The 19,747-nt window shown below is 31.4% G+C and overlaps 1 long non-coding RNA gene across 1 annotated transcript in view; it reads left to right on the top strand.

The window, feature by feature from the left end:
• The window catches only part of LOC118206083 (uncharacterized), a 155,086-nt gene extending 143,331 nt beyond the window's left edge, over positions 1–11,755 (top strand). The window contains exon 4 of the long non-coding RNA XR_004761127.2: positions 11,160–11,755. This is a non-coding gene — a long non-coding RNA (uncharacterized LOC118206083). The remainder of the gene's footprint in view (positions 1–11,159) is intronic.
• Positions 11,756–19,747: the final 7,992 nt, after the last annotated feature.

The following is a 19,747-nucleotide window of genomic DNA, read 5'->3' as shown; positions in this document are numbered from 1 at the left end:
AAATGAAGAAATATATTAGTCCTGTTTAGCAAAATACTGTTGCTAAGCCTAGAATGTGCTAAGTAATGAAATTAGATAAACTACGAATTTTAAATTGATTGAAATTAATAAAAAATAATTATAAAGAACTTCTGTTGTAACATTAAATATAGTGTAGTAAAAATGAATAATTTGTAATTATTTGTAAGTTTATACTACATGCATATCTGTGTATGTGTTTATATGTGTATCAACTTGTAAGTAAATAAAGACATTATTAGTTACATATGTATAAATAACTAATAACTAAGATTATACAGTTAAAAGATAACTATTTGTTCTACGATTACTGATTGTGAACTAAGGTGTTTTTTTTTTTTTTTTTTTTTTTTTTTTTTTTGTCTAAATAATATTTTGTTATAATTCTTTTGTCAAATAAACTATTTGTTTTTGTGTCTGTTAGCTGGGAGTAAATTTTTATTTTCTTTACCTAAGAACGCTATTTCTTTCCCTTAAGAAGTAAATGCGTCTGGGTTATGAGACCTTGCTGTGTACCGCTGCTTAATTAGTAAACGTCCCCCTCTAGAGCTATGGGATTCTGACATCGTAAAAAGGCAGGAAGGAGGAAAATCGACTAAGGTCCCACGTCAAAGCAACCCTTCCACTTCCTGACTTGAGATTTTTATGCAACTCAAACTCTTTCTTGAAGAAAAACAAAATGTATAAAAAAATTACCCGCGAATCCCCCCGAGAATTTACCACTCCTCGAGGCCCATACAATGACTGTTGCGAGAAAATCCCCGAGTTTAAAAAAAAATAAATAAATAAGTGAAAAAAATGACGTTTATTGTGTTCCCTGCCCCCGATAGTAGAATAAAAAAATGCGCCGTTCCTTATTCATTCTCGATAAAATAGTGTTTGTCTAACTAAAGCCCAATGTCTCAAGCACTATATATATATATACTACTACTACTTTTTACAGTTTTTTTTTTTTTTTTTTTTTTCATCTTAGTAGAAGTCTATAAATTTTATGTGTATTGACAGAATCGTTCAGATTGGATATCCCAATTATCTGAATAAGAGTTTCATAAAGTTTGGGTTTTTGAAGGAAGACCATTACCACGGTTTACAGAAAACCGTTTGATTTACTGCAATTATTACTGTTTTTCGAATTAATGAGGGAACGTGTTAGGGATAGTATTCGGAGGATATATGGCTCTAATTTTGGCAGCTGTATATATATATATATATATATATTGGCAGCTGTATATATATATATATATATATATATATATTTACTAAAAAATATTGATTATATTATCTCCTAAGATTAATTTTAGTAGAATTATCTAAAAAGAGTGAATCCATAGTTAGTAAGGTTAATTCTGAAAATTGTTTTAAAGTAACTTGAATGTAAATTGTTAAAAATATTTAATGGGGACTTGAATTAAATTTCAATTGTAAAAAGAAATTAAAAGCAAGTAATTAAATTAAAAGCAAGTAATCATTGCCATTGATCGGAAATTAGTTGACTTTTCAAGGGGAACAAACCAACTCCCGTTCAATGAACAATAATTAAGAAATAAATACGAAGGTGTTTCATCCTTTACTCAACTAATAAGGCGATGCCAAACTGCCAATTTAAGTTAGGCCAAATATTTCCGTGAATTGAAGGGATCAAGAACCAATGCAGAGCACCAAAGAACTCATTCTGATCAAGCATTTTTGCTAATTCAATTTTGAGTGAAAAGCAATTTATGCAGTAAAATTATAAATTACTTGAGTAATTGATAAATTACTTGATTAATGAAAGTAATTAATGAAAGAAAAACGATATTAATTAAATCAGATTTTTTCTTCACCAGAAACTCTCTCAGTGACTGATCCCTATCGCAATAGACTTCAAAACACAGCAGCATTCAGTTCCTAAAAATGCTTCTGCTAAAATAATATCTATGTCAATCCAATGTTATTTTTCTTGCGCTCTCTTAGCACCGGATTATGTCTCATCATACTGAATAGTATTATTTCAAATCTTATTGTAACAATTAGCACCTTCTGGACTAACATCTTAATTTATTTCAAACAACCCCTTGAGGAACTCTTTTTTCCTCCATTATTAAATTCTTAAGATCTCCCTGCTGCAGTTTTGAGTTAAGTCAGTCAGTTATACTCGTAAAGATCAATCATTCATACGCCATACATTTTTAGGACATAAAAATTTACCTAAGTTGGCAGAATAAACACTATTTGGATCAAGGTTTAAAGACCCTTTGATGCATGTGTATTTCATTCATATATATACATCACCTTTTCACCGATTAAAATAGCTTTCATTTATATTCGTCCTAAATGACACCAACATGTTTTTACTGCCACGCCTTTCTTTCATTTCTTCATTTACGCATATAATCCTGCGTGAGAAAAGGACCTAGTTTTACGTGATTAAAAAAAAATCGTCTCATGTGGGCGTTTTCTTTATTGCACGTGTTTCGGCGTTATCGATGGGCCAAATTACACTATCAAAAGCCCGATATATGTGCAGCGGGTTAAAATCTAGTATAGAGGAATATTGTTTCATTCTGTCTCTATGGCAACACCAACGGGAAAGCTCTGTTATTGGCCAACGCAGAAAAACATAAAAGAATCTTATAAATACATAGATACACCTTCATCAGCTAGCCGTTTTTTTTTGGGGGGGGGATGGATGTTTTTACTCCTTTTTTTCGTCATCAAAAGTTTATCTTACGATAGTATTTCAGTAAAACGGTTCTTTACTCCTTTGTTATAAAAACATTAAACCATAAAAAATCGAGAAAATGCCTGCTAAAAATTTTAATAAGTTTGAATCTACTAAATGTTAAACAATAGCTTTATTGCAGTATTAAAATAGTTTCATCCTTCCTACTTGCTTTTGGTGGCTTTATTATGATTTTAACTATGACTTTTTTCTCTTTTATGCGAAATCGTTTATGAATAATAAATAATTAATTTTGATAAATATAAATAAAAATGAAAACCTCTGTTCAAATAGCAGATACTTCATTTAAAACTGTGTTGTCGCTAAAAGTTTTCTTTTGCACAGGTTAGTAATACTATTATAATTTTAGGGATATATTTAAAATAGCACATGGTTAAAAATAATTCATCGATTTCTGGTGCAAACATTTTGGGTGTGAAAACATTTCTTTTACTTGACATGTAAAATCCTGTCTTGACTAAATTGTCAAATTAGTATAACAAAAAGAATAGTAAAGCAAGAGTCTTTGCAAGTGTTACCATAGCACGAAACATAAACGCTTTTAATTTCACCTCCCATACGCCCTCACGCATAACGTGTGCTTAGGATGCAATCATTCGGCAAAACATTAAGTCTTCACTTTACCTTTCAAATTTAATCTCTTTATTATTTTCAAGAAACTAGCGATTTTAAAAAAGTATATTGTCAGTGGGCGAAGCCAAAGACTAATTTATCTCGCACCCTTCCTTGTATTGTGTAGCTGATTCTCAGACTGCGTCGTCTTTAAAATTTCATCAATTTGCTACTGATTAATAATTTGGTGGATTTTAAAGCAATATGCTTAGTTCGAAATGATTTAGATCTTTATTTGTATCTTTATTTTAATAACGTATTTAATTAACATAAATTTAAAAAAGTTTAACTGACAATTTCATGACAGCTTTCAGCTTTTTTGAAATCGATAAGCAATTTTTTATGATAAATACCTCTTTCCAGGTTCAAAATACAGGTTGAAATTTTAAGATTATAATTTTCTTTTACTTATTTATTTATTTCTGTTGGAGAAAAGTCTGTCATGGCATTTAGATTATTAATCTGTATTAAAAATTAGGCAAATTAAGCAAAACTTATTCTTAGCTTGAAACAGGTTTTAAAAAACCTCTATGCATTTCTTGAGAAATAGGAATGTGATGATTTTTTTCAAGAAACAAAATTATTCTGCATTTCACAGGAAAGTTACATGATATAAATTAAATTTTTATCTTTAACCATTCTTTTAACTTCATTTCCTCTACATTTAGTTCGGTTAAATCTTAACTTTCTTTTAACTTCCATAAATTTATTTAAGCAATTTCCTCATCAGATTTCCCTGACAGATTTGACTATTCAGGAAAACTGCTAGATTTTCCTAAATAATTTAATGGGTTTAATTTCGATCAAATATTTTTATCATGATTTATAGAAACAACGTTGGATAACTGAGTTCCTGGACTTTAAGCACTCCCCGAAATACAGCATATTTAAAAATTTCGAAATTTTTGTATCAATAAACTTAAAAGACATTTAAGGTATATGGAAATGGAAAAAAATCGTACCTTATAACTTTTTGTTCCTTTGATGTACTTTTTCTGTTCTAGATGGCGTTATGATTTCCATTTCCTCTTTTGTTTTCATTACTTACCTCTTTAACCTCGCTCATTTAAATACATTCTTCCGGTCTATAGTATATTATATTTTTTGTTCCTTGAAAAACAAGAATTCTTGAAGAAAAAACAAGAATCTCTCGAAGCCTAAGAAGTTTTTCTACAGTCAATGTCAGTATGAGATTAAATTTTGCCTATCTTTATATTAACTTCAAGTTCTAATTTTTATATTTTTCTAACAATTAGATAAAAAAAACGTTCTTTGTGCAATAAAAATCATATATTTCGTACCACATATTCAGATGCAAGCGCAGGTAAATACTATCTTCGTTATAAACAGTTGCTAAGTGCATAACCTAACGACTTTTACATTAATGACTATGTCATTAGCGCCTTCAGCAGATAAGTACTATTTGTATAGTGCTGTGAGAGAGAAAGATAATTGTTTCAAATTTTATACGTATATCTTAAAAGTAAATAAATTGCACTGCATGCTTTTTGCGTAATAGAAGATTTACTAGGTTTTTTTTTTTTTTTTTTAGTTTTATCATTGCTCCACATAAAAATCAAGAGCAAAATCGCAAAATATTAATAAACAGCATATCATCAGAATTCCTAAAGTGTTAGGGGTTGCCACACATTTTTTCATATTCGTTACATTATTTCTTTGAAAACTAGCAGTTGAGACGGCCAGCCGCTTTATCATAAAAAAGAAAGGGGAAAAAAAACTATCATAAAAAAGAAAAAAGTGTATAACAATTTTTTAGTATATAATACTTTTAATCTAGTGTCATTCAATAAAAATATTTAAGATTTTTAATTAGATATCTCATGCTTTAAATGCATTTTCATTTTAATCAATCCAATTAAAAATCAGAAAAAATATTTTTAAGAATTGCATTTATTGCTTTTCAATCACTTAGTTTGCATTTCAGTAACAGGTTGAAAGTTAAATTGAACTTAAAATTGAAAGCTGATTTGCGCAGGGAAAAAAAGTGGGTGTTGCTACTCAAAAATTTTGAAATTTTTTCACTGTAACCGTAACCGTGAAAGATCTACTGTTAGCAATATATCGAGCCCGTACCTTTAAATAACAAAATCTGAAATTTCATTTCGACTAGTTGAGCAGATAGACAGCAAGGGGGTGATATATCGGGGAAGTTTTTTTTATATACTTAATCTTCCATTTTATTAAAATTTCTTTACAGTTCAACATAAATTATAGAAAAATAAATGTTTCTTCTCTTTTTCAATAAATACATAAATAAATAAAATGAATAAAAATGAAATAATACAATAAGAAATTAAAATATTGAACTTGCTATTTCCGGATGATGGTATTAAGTACGATTCGTTAGGAAGCAAAGTGTAAGGATACCTAGACTGTGGTATATATATAGAATCGATTACCGACCGATTAGCAACTCACATTCAAATATATGGCAGGTGTGGATTATTTATGCATTTATAATCAAATAACTGATGAGCGGTTTCAAAGGAAAAAAAAAGTGTTGCCATTCGGCATCTTTGTAAATTTCGTTATATTGGGCTCTAACGTTTTTCGAAAATTTGCAGCAGAAACTGTTATAAAAGATTTCACATTTGTAGAAATGAATTATTCATTCTAAGACACTGTTTACAGGCATCAATGTTGCAGACATTTTGAAAATATGCAATTTATAAGTAGATTTTGTACGGAGGAGGAGATAATTTTGTTTAAGGCGATTGAAGGTTATTTGGGTACACATTTTTGCTTTTGACAATTGTTTATTCTTGACGGCGCCAGCTGCGTTTTGGGCGAGGTAATTCGACAGATGTTTACTTTTTGCGGCGCCGTTTTTTAGTTGGGCGGAAACATAAATCTGTCAAAATTGAAATATCAATCAGATATGCAAATAATGGCGTTCTTTTCTGCATTTCCTGTGTTACAAAATACAAGCCTTTGTCAGAAAATAATTCATATTATAATTTTTCTCCCATATTTAAATAGCTAAAATGGTGATTTAAAACTTTCTGTTGTTTTTTACCTACATATTTTTTTTAAATAATTTTTTTTCTATACTAAATAGAGTGCGAGCAGCAGTTTGAAAGGTATCATTTTTAGTAGAATATGTTGTATGAAAACGAACACACATTTTATGAAATATAATACAATACAAAATTATATACGTTATATAAAATATAATCAATTATTTATTGAAAACTGAATTCAAAACCCTTCCAACGTTAAATATACAAATTTTTATGTCCAATATATGTATCGCGTTTCCTTGCTCTTTAAACTTTTTTATCTGCACAACTCTATTAATGAAATTTACATGGCTTAGTTTAAATTCACTTACAATCATTTTTCCTATCTAAAATTTATTGTAATTATAAATAAAATAAAAATATTATTTTTAGAGGAAAGTTTTATACGTTTTATAGGTCCGATTAGAATGGCTTAATTCATTATTGAATAGAATTCTTTAACACAGTAAAAATCCTTAATCAGAGGAACATGATACATAGCTTATTAAACATCCTAATACAGTAATTGTTTTGTTACGATATTTAAGTATCTTAATATATTAATAGAAATTATATAAATTCATACCTTTATATTTGTAACTACAATAATACTTATTTGTGACTTTTTGTTAGATTTATGAATCTCTAAGGATGGGAAGCGGAGTAAATTCATTAATCTTAAAATCTGAGATATATTTTCTATTCAAAATGGCAGAAGTAATTATTACTAAATTCACAGCATGATAATTTCTATTCAGGTTAATTAAAGAATTAATAATTATTCATCAATATTATTAAGGATGAATAATTTTTAATAAAGGAGGGAAATAAATTTCTTAACTTGTGTGTGAATTCCTTTACTTTCTATGCTAGGTTTTCTTTAATTAAATGTAATAAATTTTCAGAGAATATTTTTTTTAATTCTCTTCATCCGATTATCCTGAAACAAAACACAGAAAAAATTTGAAAAATTCTTAAACTAATTCCTATCTTACGAATTTTTTCCTTAGAAAATTCATTGCAAAATTAAAAATAGAATGACATTATTTTAAGGTCTCCAAGGTGAACCTGTTCTTATTGTTTTTAACAAAATTAATTAAACATAGAAAATCAAAATTACATTTGAGCATTAAATCTTTTGTAGAAAAGAAGCTTTAAAATAGCCTTGAGGAAGAAAAACTCTTTCATAAACCTACCATACCATTAAATAAATACGACAGACTTATATACCTATACGTAGAACATACTAGAATACTCTTATCGTTGAAAACCTTCCTAAATACTTAGAATGCATATTATTTTTATTATTATTTTGCTTTTCTTTACTAACTGAAAGTGCTTAAAGTAAATAAAGTTAAATTTAAAATAATCGGCAGATAATCATTGAAATGCTCTTCTGTTTAATTTGATTCTCTGCTTATGGCAAAGCATAAGCGAGATGTCAGTCTTATGTATGCATATAATGACAAATCATGCTGGAGCTGTTTGCCTTAGATATACTACATCTACGGGAAAGCATTCGAGGACTGTCTGCCTTAGACATGCATGTGTGATAAAGCATGCGAGGGTTATTTGCCTTAAATATGCGTCTATAGTAAAACTTGCGAGGACTAGTATCTGTCTGACTTGATCGCATTAAAAAGTGCTTCGCGAATCTTCGTGTAGTCATAACTAAGAAAGAGCTACTACCCTCCACATTAAACATGGGAAAACTACCCGCGCCCTTAAGCTAAGTGGTTCGCAAGGGACAGAACCCTGGATGAACTGCTACTTTTCAGCCGTCTCATACATTCAATATTTTGAAACACAGTTTATAATAAGATAAGAAATTATATTTCGACAAACGCTAATTTGTATTAGAATATTTATATTGCATTTCTTTTTTAATGAAACATAAATATTCTAAGAACTCCAAAAATTTTCTTTGATAGTTTTATGTTATGTGCATAAATTTACAGTATGATTACAATCGATATTCAAATGTGACATTGAAAGATAAAAAGAACTTGCTTGTTTTTGCCTCCTACGCGGCAATATAAGTTACGTACAGCGCATTGTTTCTGCTCAACTTCAAAGTTATGTACAGCGCATTGTTTCTGCGCAATTTTAGTTAGTTAAGATTCGAAATTCTAGCGTAGCATACATGCTTTGATCCCGTATGGTCGGGAATTTATCATTTTCGATTTAGATTTTTAGTTATGATACAGTCTACGAAATAAAGTTGTTGTTGTTGTTGGATTGGATTGGATTGGATTATTTAATTATGGCAAAGCACACGAGGGCTATCTGCCTAAAGAGAGGGATGCCTTCGTGGAGGGCTTTCTAAGGGAAACTGGCTCGTATACACGTTACAAATGGGGAAAACCACGAAAACGCCCATGCAGCCAGCCCGTTCGCGGGATTCGAACCTCAGACCGAACTACCAGTGTTCAGCGTTTTTACCGCTCGGCCGCTGGTGGGCGTTGTTGTTGTTGTAAAGTTGTCTTTAGTATATACAGTCTAACCAGCGACCTCAAAACACTTGTAAATATCTGTCATAATTTAGGAGAAACACTAAATTCATAAAACACTTAGATAACACACTTGGTAGAAGCAACTAATTTTGATTAAGCTTTAAAAGATGGTATCACTGGGTATAAAGCATTGCACTCAATGTTACTGGCTTCAGGGCTAAATGAGTTTCTAACGGTTCTTGAATATTAACCGTTGAACTGAAAAATAAAATAAAATAAATTTTTAATGTTATAAAGGAAATAAAATACATTAAAATTTACCTTTATCCTCTGACGGTTATATCGATGAGTGTTTATCCGTTAAGATATTTCCAAATTTTTTGTTACAGGACCTAGAAAGCTACACAGAAATCCAATTGATTTTTCTTATACATTAGCCTTGCAGCTACCTTTTAATAGTGGTCCAGATGCGTTTGATACCATATCCATCAAATGTCTTTCTACGTTCTACTGATTTTATCAACGATTTATTCAGGAAGTAAAGATATGCCGAGTCGATAAGTTGCTCCGAACATAGTTAAAAAATTCTTCACTTTCTTCAAACTCTTTATTTTCTTCCATTTTCAGTGCGATGAAATGCACTAATATTTTTAATTATAATCTTTTATTAATTTACCAGAAAATGACACAAATTTATGATTTACAAAGGAAAACCAGGTTCGTGATGAGATTCAGACATTTTTTGCATAATTATTATGTAAATTTTGCATAATTATTACGTTCTTAAATATGTTTGTTAATTTATTCACATAACTACATTCATAATATAAGCGTTTAGAATGTTGTGTCTGAAAACTGAAGAAACGGCATAATTTAATGATTGTATAACGCAAAAGTATCCGAAAAATAATTACGGATTGGAATGATGTGATAATTAAAGACGTTGATCAAGAAAGTAAATTTTTTATGAAAATCTTATGCAACGAATTTCAATCTTATGCAACAAATTTTTCGTTAACTATTATGTTGTTTAGAGTCTTAAATATGTTTAGAATCAATTTTAAGATAATATACTAAAGACTTTTCTAATTGGCAAAATTTCGAATTCGAGAATTTGCCTGAAAAATCATGAAAATAAAGGTGTTAATTAATTTTGTTTAACTCTTTCTTGTTCGAAAATTTCAAATTTTTTTTATTGTAACCGTATAATCAGAAGAACTGTATTGTTTTTAATTTTTCGGCCAAGAATATATTTTTAAATGAGTTTGCTTCTGTCATAAATTGTAGTTTTTCTGAGGCTGATGGAAGGAAGTTTTTTACGTGCCTTTAAATAACAGCGACACTGCAGAGGGCATTCTGTACCTTTTACTTACTGCTTTATTTTTATTCCATATCATTTACAATTTATTAACCATAGGTTATGGCATAACTTGAAAATAAAAAACGTTCAATATTATCTAACTGAGAAAATGAAATAAAGCTTTAAAGAACTACTGCCTATATTCATTATCGATTTATAGTGCATTATTTGTTAGTACTTTTACGTACGCAACAGTATGAGAAATAATTAACTGTCCTAAATGTAAAATAACTGCAATCTGTAAAATTTTCGATTAATTTTAATGAAATTCCTTTCATAAAATCGACAGCTGTAGAACAAGGTTTTATTTTATTTTTATTTTTTAATTTCTGTAAAATATATAATTATTATTAGTTAAATTTTAGTAAAATGCATTTAATTATATCTTTTAATCTTCTCTGCTTAAAAAATAATATTAATTTTTTGTTAGTTAGCTAATTAGACGCATATTTTTCTTCAATATTTAATGTAAAAAATATATTTGCAATATATTTGTTCTATTACATTGTACGTTTGCTTAAAAAATGAAAAATTATTTAAAAAACGTAGGATCTTATGAAGACACCTCGCGTAAATAAAGCAAACGGTTCGTCCTTTCTCTTGTTAAGGCGCCTCACAAAGACTCTGCATCTCAAACTCGATTTTTGTTCTCATCCCTCTTTTTAAGTTTACATTTTTGGGGGCTCTACTGTTATCAGCGTTCTCGGGCACCTCCTGGGATACAAACGTTCTAGAATACCGTTCCCTTTAGTCTTTTGGCTAAAAATAAAGTACTTCGGTACACTTCTCTGCTGTTGTTCCATACTGAGTTTCTAAAAAATTCAAGGCGGCGAACATCTTGGTATTTTTTTATTTCATTTTTCACTCGTTTCTAAGAAATGACTTAGGTCTAGTCAGTTAAAAGATAAGGTGAGATATTTTACATTCTATAACTCCTTTTTTTTTACATTTTTCAGTGTATGTTCTTTTTACAGGGTAGTCATGAAGTTGGGAAAGAAGTTCTGAAACAAGAAACGCTGACAGATGTCTTTTCATTGTGTACACTTTTCTGAACAGCAGATTACCAAGGATACAAGAAAGAAAGCTTTACCTGTTTAGTTATTTCAAATTCTTCTCCAGCTTTCGAGAACTAGAGAATCATTTGATGGATTACGTATCTTGCTTCTGTATTTTAGATGACCTAGCCATAAGAAGTACATCGAATTGCAGAAAAAGAAGTTTTTATTTTGCTATTGGCTTTCCAAATGCTAACATATGCACACAGAAAAGAAGATTTTTAAGTTAATTATTCCAAATGCATTTTCAGAATGAAGAGAAATTTTAATATATCTTGAGCATGCTTTATTTTCGCATTAATAAGGTTTCAATTATCCGGATTTTTAAACGAAGAAGACTAAAATTCGGATATTTAGATTATTTTTGCCTGCAAAACGAATACGTGTTTATCGTAATGGAAATGAGGACATTTTAGTTTTTCATTTATCTTATTTCAAGAAAAATTAAAGAGTTCAAAAATTTTCTTTAAAACAAAATATGAAAGTAGTCATATCTGGACAAAATTAAACAAGGAAATAATTTTTCATTTACCTAAACCCATAATTCGTTTTTCGCCGAATAAAAATAAGCATTTTTTTTAATTTGTGTAAACTAAGCACATGTTTTTAACTTTATTTTTTTCCTAAAAAAAAAAAAAAAAAAAAAAAACACTGAGTTAGGGAAAAAAAAAAGTACGGCAATGAAAATTTTTAAATTATTTAAAAAAGAAATTAGTATGGGACATTCTTTGAAGTAAGCTCTATGGATTTCAAGAGCGATTAATAAAGGTCTCTCATCTTCAGTAGAAAATTGCTTCAACTTCAAGAGCCAGTCATGGAAAAACTACACTGAAAATGAATTCGTATAAATGAAAAGAATCGAAAAGGGAGAGATTAATAATTTTCTTTAAAACTTATTTGAATGCATTAAAATTATTAATGCTCTAAACTAAATATTATCGAAGTAACAGCTTATTTTCTACAAATTATAATAAAAGTATTCTCATAACTAAAAGGGCTATTTCAAATGCAGTTTTTAAAGTGAATGTAGCAAATTATAACAGCTTTTTCAAGAAATGATAGTTTTCATTTTCATGACGAACAAACTCATCCGTGACGTGAAATAAAAATCCATATTTATTTAACTTTATACCCAATGTATAGCCTCTTTGAAAAGATTCTCTACAAATTCGCCAGATTAAGAAATAAAAATTTATTATTCTTCAAATACACAGCCAATTTTCACAGGCACTTAGAAAAAGTTTTTAGCAGGAAAAGAATGACATTTTATTTAATTAAATTTATAACCCTGATTTGGGAGAATCTTTATTGAATGAGAAACCAAGTCGAAAAGTTAAATTTTCTTTTATTAATTTATTCCGTTCTTTCTGGTCAGGTTTTGAAAGTGGGTGGAGACAAAGGAATCTCATCGAAAGTCACGGAAAGCACGTGCAAGACACACTTAAAACCCTCTAGCGAGACACTTAATTCATCTTTCCAGCGTTACATTCGTCACACCGAGCTACAAGGGTTCCTAAAAATACATCTGTCTGCGAAAGCACCAACTCAGGCGCAATTTTCTTAATGAAGCTGTGCCGCGTGAGCAGCTGGCGATTATTATTTATCGTTTATTTTTGTCATCGGCATCGTTTTCCGTCCGGTTCCACCCTAGTGCCAATTGTCAGGGGAAAGAAGGGGAAGAAAATATATTATAAATGCGTTTTGGTAGAAGAAATAAAACATGTGTACTCTAAAATTAAAAGAAAAATGGCAGGAAATTCGTTATTTGGAATGAAACAAATTTTTAGTTTATTCCCAATGCCCTATTTTTGAGAAAACTGAATGTATAAAAGCAGGTGATGACATGACAGGTAATGAGACTTTTATATAGTGCAACATAATCACCTGGCTGCAGAAGAAAATTCAGAAATGAATTCAGAATTTTTGTTGTTTAGTCACCCAGAAGTGAAGGGCGGAATGAGAGAGCACAGGCCCAGGTTACATTTAAAGGCACAAAAATTTACGCTTTTATAATTTTTTTTTTTTTTTCGATATGCAACATAAATCCGAGGTAAGCAGCGTCAAGTCTTATCACATGGCCAAATATTTGGGGACAAACCCATGTCGACGCAACTTTCGCTTTCACAAATGAATCAGATATAAGATGTACCGGATTATTACAGGGTTGCTATGCAACGAAAACTGGTTTTAACAACAGGGACTCCTTGGTTTACACTACGATTACGTTCTAATATACCCAAACCTACTGAACATAATCTAGATCTAATTTACCCAGCCCAGTGCATATAAAAGTCTAATCTAGCAACTTTCATTGTAAAGTTGCACTGTTGCACCCAAAGAGAATATTCTCGGTTTTGCGTTATGCAACAACTGTTGCGCCTTTGCACTATTGCTGTATTACTGTGATGTACCTTGATGTATTTTATTAAAACACAAAAGACAATGTAGTCGTTAAATTTTGTTCATACCAAATCAAGATCTACATTAAAAAGAAAACCTGAAAAGGCTCAGACTTGAACGGTCGTCCAAAAAGGTTTGTTAAGATGAGCTTGATGAGCTCGCAGTCAACCAGTCTGCTGTTGCACTGACTCCTGCTACTTCATTTCTTTTTGCCTTTTTAGCTTAATTGGTTAGCATTGCCGTTTATTAGCACAACTAAAAGCTCATTATAGACCTAAAGAATGTTTGAAGCAACAAATTGCAGCAAACAGAAAGACCACAATTAAACAAGGTCAACAATTCACTGATGAGGATGTAAACATTTTAGATAACAAGGAGTGTTGATACAGTTGACACTTATTAAAACGACCCCTCGCAAAAAAAAAAAAGGGATGTTACAATGAAAAAGCTCTATAATGAAAATGGATTTAATATATACTTAATGAGCTGGCAACGTTTTACATTGGTCGCTGTAATGAGCGGTCATTACCGGGAGGGTTGATTGTACTTATTTAATCGTTTAAAAGGTAAGTTTCAACAATTCACAAATTTTGTTTTCTGAGGGGAGGGGTATTTTTCTCATACGCAGGAGTATCTTGCATATGCTCGTCTACTATCATGCATACTGCTAATTCAGAAAATAATTAAAATTCGAGTTACGGTTTCTGCTAAATGATTAGCTCTTTTTCATTGTTAACGGAAGATCAGACCATAGTAAGTCAAAGATTATATTTTAGGTTATCCTCATGTAGACGAGGAGGAGGAAGCCCAAAGGGGCGTTTTTTTAACATTATTTATTAAATATCATGTTTTTCGCACTTAACCAAAAAATTCAGTTCAACAGCAATATCGCAAAACACTTATTGTGGGAACACTTATCAAAAGCAATTTGCCCAGTTATCAAATGTATAAGTATACAGGAATACATTTTAATATAACTGAAACTGTAGTGATATGAAATTGAAAATGGTTCATCACCAAACAGATGCTAAGTATTTTAAAGAGCAATGTGCAGAGCTGTAAAACTTGTAATTTGTTAATAGAAATTTTATAAAAGCTAAACTGAAACACATTAAATAATCATCCAACTAAAGCAAAATTAAGCACGTAGGAATGTCGATAGCAACGAGTGGGGGTACAATAATTCCTGCTTAATAGGCTTTGCATTGCCAGAAACTACTTCCGGCATAATTATCCGTGGTTCGCTACAAAAAAGGCGCGAAACGGAGTTAAAATGGGCTTTTGATATTCCACAATGTCCCTCGCCTGGAGCATTGTCATCATTAAATGTACCCGCGCCATATTCTGCACTGGGCAGATTAGGTGACGGTTGCAGTCAAAAGGCGGAAGGAAGCAAATAAATAATTTGGGCCTTCCCAGAATTTGCTTTTTTCTGCGTTCCTTCCGAATAGCTGCAGATCAGAATTCTGGGTTTTTATCAGGGTGAGGGTGAAGAAAAGTTAAGTTTCTCGAACCTCCATTTTTGTTGAAAATCTTTATGTCTTATCTACCTTTCGACAAGCAAAAAAAGTAACCAGAAAACAATTTCTGTTTACAGGGGGAAAAGATGAATGAAATTTTGGAATTTTTTTGTTAAGAGTTCAAAAACTTAAAAATTCTGTTACATTATTAAGAACCTTTTCAGAAATTTACAGTTATCCATTTACCAAGAAGATTAAACTTCTAGTGTCCTTTTAAGAGCAAAAATTCAAAGGATTGCATGTGCTTTCCTTTCACCTAGTAGAAATTAAAACAAAACTACAAAAATATAATCAGACTTAACTGTTGTAGACGTTTGCTGTAATTTTCTAGGATACTTTTTTCTTCTTTTGATTGTTAATATCATTTACATTAATGATATAAAAGTAATTAAGTTAGCTTATAAGCGTATAATTTCTCTAAAAATATGAACTAATGATGGAATTCAAGAGTTTAAGCACGTGCATATGAAATTGAAAATTATAGGTAGTCATTAAAATTATAAAATTTATTTTAAAAGTTGGAAGCCAGATTTTTATGTTATGTTTCAACTTAACTTAGTTGGAAAAGGAACATAAAAACAATCCTTGATTTCCAGGAAGTAACGAATGTAGCTTCCTGGAATATCCTAACTCACTGGTGGTGATATTGTATCAATTCAAAAAGTTAAGTGTATTATTAGTTAATATTATGCATTCAAAGTGCGTATTTACTGTTACTCAACAAACATCGAATCGATCGCAGATTTGCTCTTGTGTGATGCCACTGACTCCTGGTTTGCTCAAAAGCAACTACTCTTTTTGTGTTTTCGTTTCTTCCAGTTGTGTAAGTAAGTGACATCAGCGTTGTGTAGAGCCTAATCTTGTTTAATCTTGTTTTGATCTCGGAAATGTAAAACTCGAACCAGAATCTCAGTGGCATATCCGGTGTGATCGAATTTGCATTTTAAGTGATATACGAGGGCCATCCAGGAAGTAGATTACGTTTCCGTCTGTGTCCGCTAGGGGCGGGGCTAGCGCGGCCATCTTGGGGTCAGAGCGTTGCGCAGCTCAGTCTGCATCTAGCCGTGCGAGGTGCGCTCAGTAATAAGGTTTCTGACTGCAAAAAACTGTAAACCGATAGAAATCTATCGGCAGCTTCGTGAAGTGTATGGGGACAACATTATCACTGAAGGTGGAGTGCGTCAGTGGGTCATAAGATTTCAAAATGGCCGAACCAATGTTCACGACGAAGATCGAAGTGGGAGACCCAGCATAGTGACCGCCGAACTTCTCGAAAAAGTCGGTGCTAAAGTCCGTGAAAATCGAAATTTCACAATAACGGAACTTTCTTTGAGTTTTCCACAAATTTCGCGAAGTTTGTTGCACGAAATCATCAGCGAAAAGCTTGGTTACCACAAGTTTTGTGCAAGATGGATTCCAAAAATCTTGACAGAGGACCACAAAAATCAGCGAATGGCTGCCGCGTTGAACTTTTTGGACGCTTACCATAAGGATGGTGACTCTTTACTCGATCGCATCGTTACTGGTGACGAAACATGGGTGAAACATGTGAACTGTGAAACGAAATTGCAATCAATGCGTTTTGATGACGACGTACAGCTGCAAGAAGAGGTAACGAAGTGGTTGAAGGCGCAGGCGGCCGAATTTTTCGACGAAGGAATTTCCAAGCTCGTACATCGCTACGATAAATGCCTTAATTTGTATGGTGACTATGTAGAAAAGTAGTATTTGAGTGTGGCTTTCATCTGTATATAATAAAATTTGTTTCCTATACTTTGTTTATTTTTTTATTCCAAAACGTAATCTACTTTCTGGATAGCCCTCGTATTTCTACAGATCTTTCAAGGTTGCAGGGAAGGGGAGGTACATATAGTCTGTCTTTCATGGATTTCGGAGAAAAAGTCTCAAATATTATGTCTGGTAATCTAAAGTACTACTAGCAGAAGAAAATGTCATTTTATCCAGCGCAGCCAATCCACCTGTTTAGCAGGCGTTCGCTGAGAAATTTTCAGATAGCGAGGTCCCATTTTGCCTGGTACTAACCATCCTCAGCAACTAGCTCTAGAATTAACCAGTTCGTTAGCATTCCCAGGTAAACAGGATCAGCAACCGTATATCTTTCAAATTAAGATTCCATTTTCTAAACAATTTGCATCATTTTAGACCGTGAACATAATAACTAATACAAAATAAAACTGATAGCAAATAACTAATGTTTGAATTGACTCAGAAATCTACTATTCGTGAGTTAACGCGATTAATTTGCTGTAGCTAGTGTAAATAATGTTCTTCATATCTGAAATGCATTTTAAGAACATCATTTCCAGTAGCTACAGCAAAGATTTTCTGACTAACCATCCATCTTTGCATATTCAACATATATAGAAACTATCCTGCATTAGTAAATGTCCTCTGTCTGTGACAAATTCTTCAAATAGTTTTATTATTTGAGGCTGTTAATATAATTCCCTATAAAGTACTATAATTCACTCGCATACGTTTTATGCAATTTCCCCGGAAAAAACCTGTACAGGTCTCATCTGTCGCACTGAATTTTTGCAGAGTCGCTCTAATAAGTAAGTCAACCTAAAATATTGCCTTGATAATTTCTGGTGAAAAATTTTTCAATATTTCTTAACTAGCAGTTCTGAACAAATAAAAGTATGTGTTCGGTTTGGTTTATTTTCCGGCAAAATACTCGAGCGCTATCTGTCTCAGAGGAGGGGGTGCTTTCGTAGAGGACTTTATGAGTGAAACTGTCTGTCTCGTATACATGTTAGACATGGGAAAACCACTAAAACGTCTCTGCAGCCAGCCCGTTGGCCGAAATTTGAGTTCGGACCGAGGTACCAGCGTTCACCGACTTTACCGGTCTGCCACTGGTGGGCTGGTATGTGTTCGATATCTTTGAAATTATGTATCAACGCTTATAAAGAATATGTGAAATGTCACTGATTCTAATACTGGTGAGGAAACAAAATGCCTTGTATCCATTTTGTAACAAAACGTTCCTTTAAAATTCACAGAAACTGAAAATAATTGCATAAAAGCGCATAAAAGTATAATTACGTATCTCTGAGATAAGATGCAACCAATCAAGTATTTAGAATTTAGCGAAAGTTGAGAAAAAAGTTTAAATATATTTTAAAAAATCTAACCATCAGAATTAATGTACACGGTTATAATACTTGTTAGTAAATCACATAGAATTTCTGGCACTTTGTAACATGTTTATTTCATTCATATCAGGAAAGAAGTTGCAGTATTTGAATGCGGAAATACTATTTTGACCTTCATTTGTCACGCGTTAGTAGCTAATTTACTTTGGAAAAGACATTTGCTGCCAGTCTTTTTCCAGATCGTATCAAATATTATAAATAAAAGACACCAAATAACGAACAACTGAAAATAATAATTCTAGATAAGCAGTTTTAGCGAATTTCCCACTATTTTGTTCTGCAGTCTTTCGAGTGATTAAGATTTTTGCAAATCAAATAACATCAGCTACTTTTACCATAAATAACAGATAATTCTAGTTTCCTGATATTTCAATAATAATTAATTAGTTAGTATGAAAGTATAAAAAATGAATTAATCTCCGTTTATTATGAAATTAGTAACATGTTAAAATTAATAAAGGGCTAATAAAGCTGTCTTTGAATTTCACTTAATTTACGTAATTTTCAGGTAATTAATTCATTAACCTTCAGATGCCGTCTCTGAGACTGTTCCATTTATAAATCTTATTTGAATGCTTTAAATTACCAGTAACGAAGAATGAATTTTTAAGTTAAGTTCAGGGACAGTTGTAACGAATTTTATTAATATTCCTTTTCTAAAAAATAATGCTCTCATAGATGGCGGTTATGGACACTGAAAGTTCTTACAACATGAAAAGAGAGACCCAACATATTAACTTTCACGAACTGAAATATGTATGAAAAGCAAAAGCAGTTTTAAGGACTGTTTTTCATGTTTTAAGAAACTGGAAAATCGAAAACATGTTTACGTATCCCGTTCGTGTAGGTCCAAATATATATATATATTTATTTCTAATACCGTTTTAATTTTTTTTAAAATTTTGATCTGTTTTAAAGTCTTGTAAATATTTTTCAGATTTCAGTATTTTGTAAGCAGATACTTATTTATATTGAAAACGGGTAATCGTATGACTTGCAACTTTCGAATCTACCCTTCCTTAACTAATCAGTCATATACAACTACTCAACTGCGTCTCGTCGACATTCGAACTATGGATTTTCAGATTCTTAAGTGACTGTGCTAACCTTTCAAGTCAGGGTCACGCACGGAGGAAGGAGATAATTCGAGACAGACTTAGTGAAAACTTAATCAAAATCCAATTCTTATATTTCATAAATTCATTGTCGTTAAATAAAAAATTATATATACATTCAGAGCTTAAACTGCGTTGCCTACGAAACTTCTTAGTTTTTGAGGTGAATAATATTTGTAGCCTACTGGCGCCTTTAATAAAAGGACTCCGTTCTTCTTTTATACAAGTGAGCCACAATTTCAGAAGACAAATTTTATTTTAGTAATAAATGCGTCTTAATAATCGATTCTAAC

Source organism: Stegodyphus dumicola, chromosome 8 (assembly GCF_044657685.1).
Source record: "Stegodyphus dumicola isolate Sdum_Otavi_A_Nest chromosome 8, ASM4465768v1".
NCBI classification, from domain to species: Eukaryota; Metazoa; Arthropoda; class Arachnida; order Araneae; family Eresidae; genus Stegodyphus; species Stegodyphus dumicola.
Note: the sequence above shows the minus strand (reverse complement) of the source record. Positions and strands in the feature narration are given on the sequence as shown.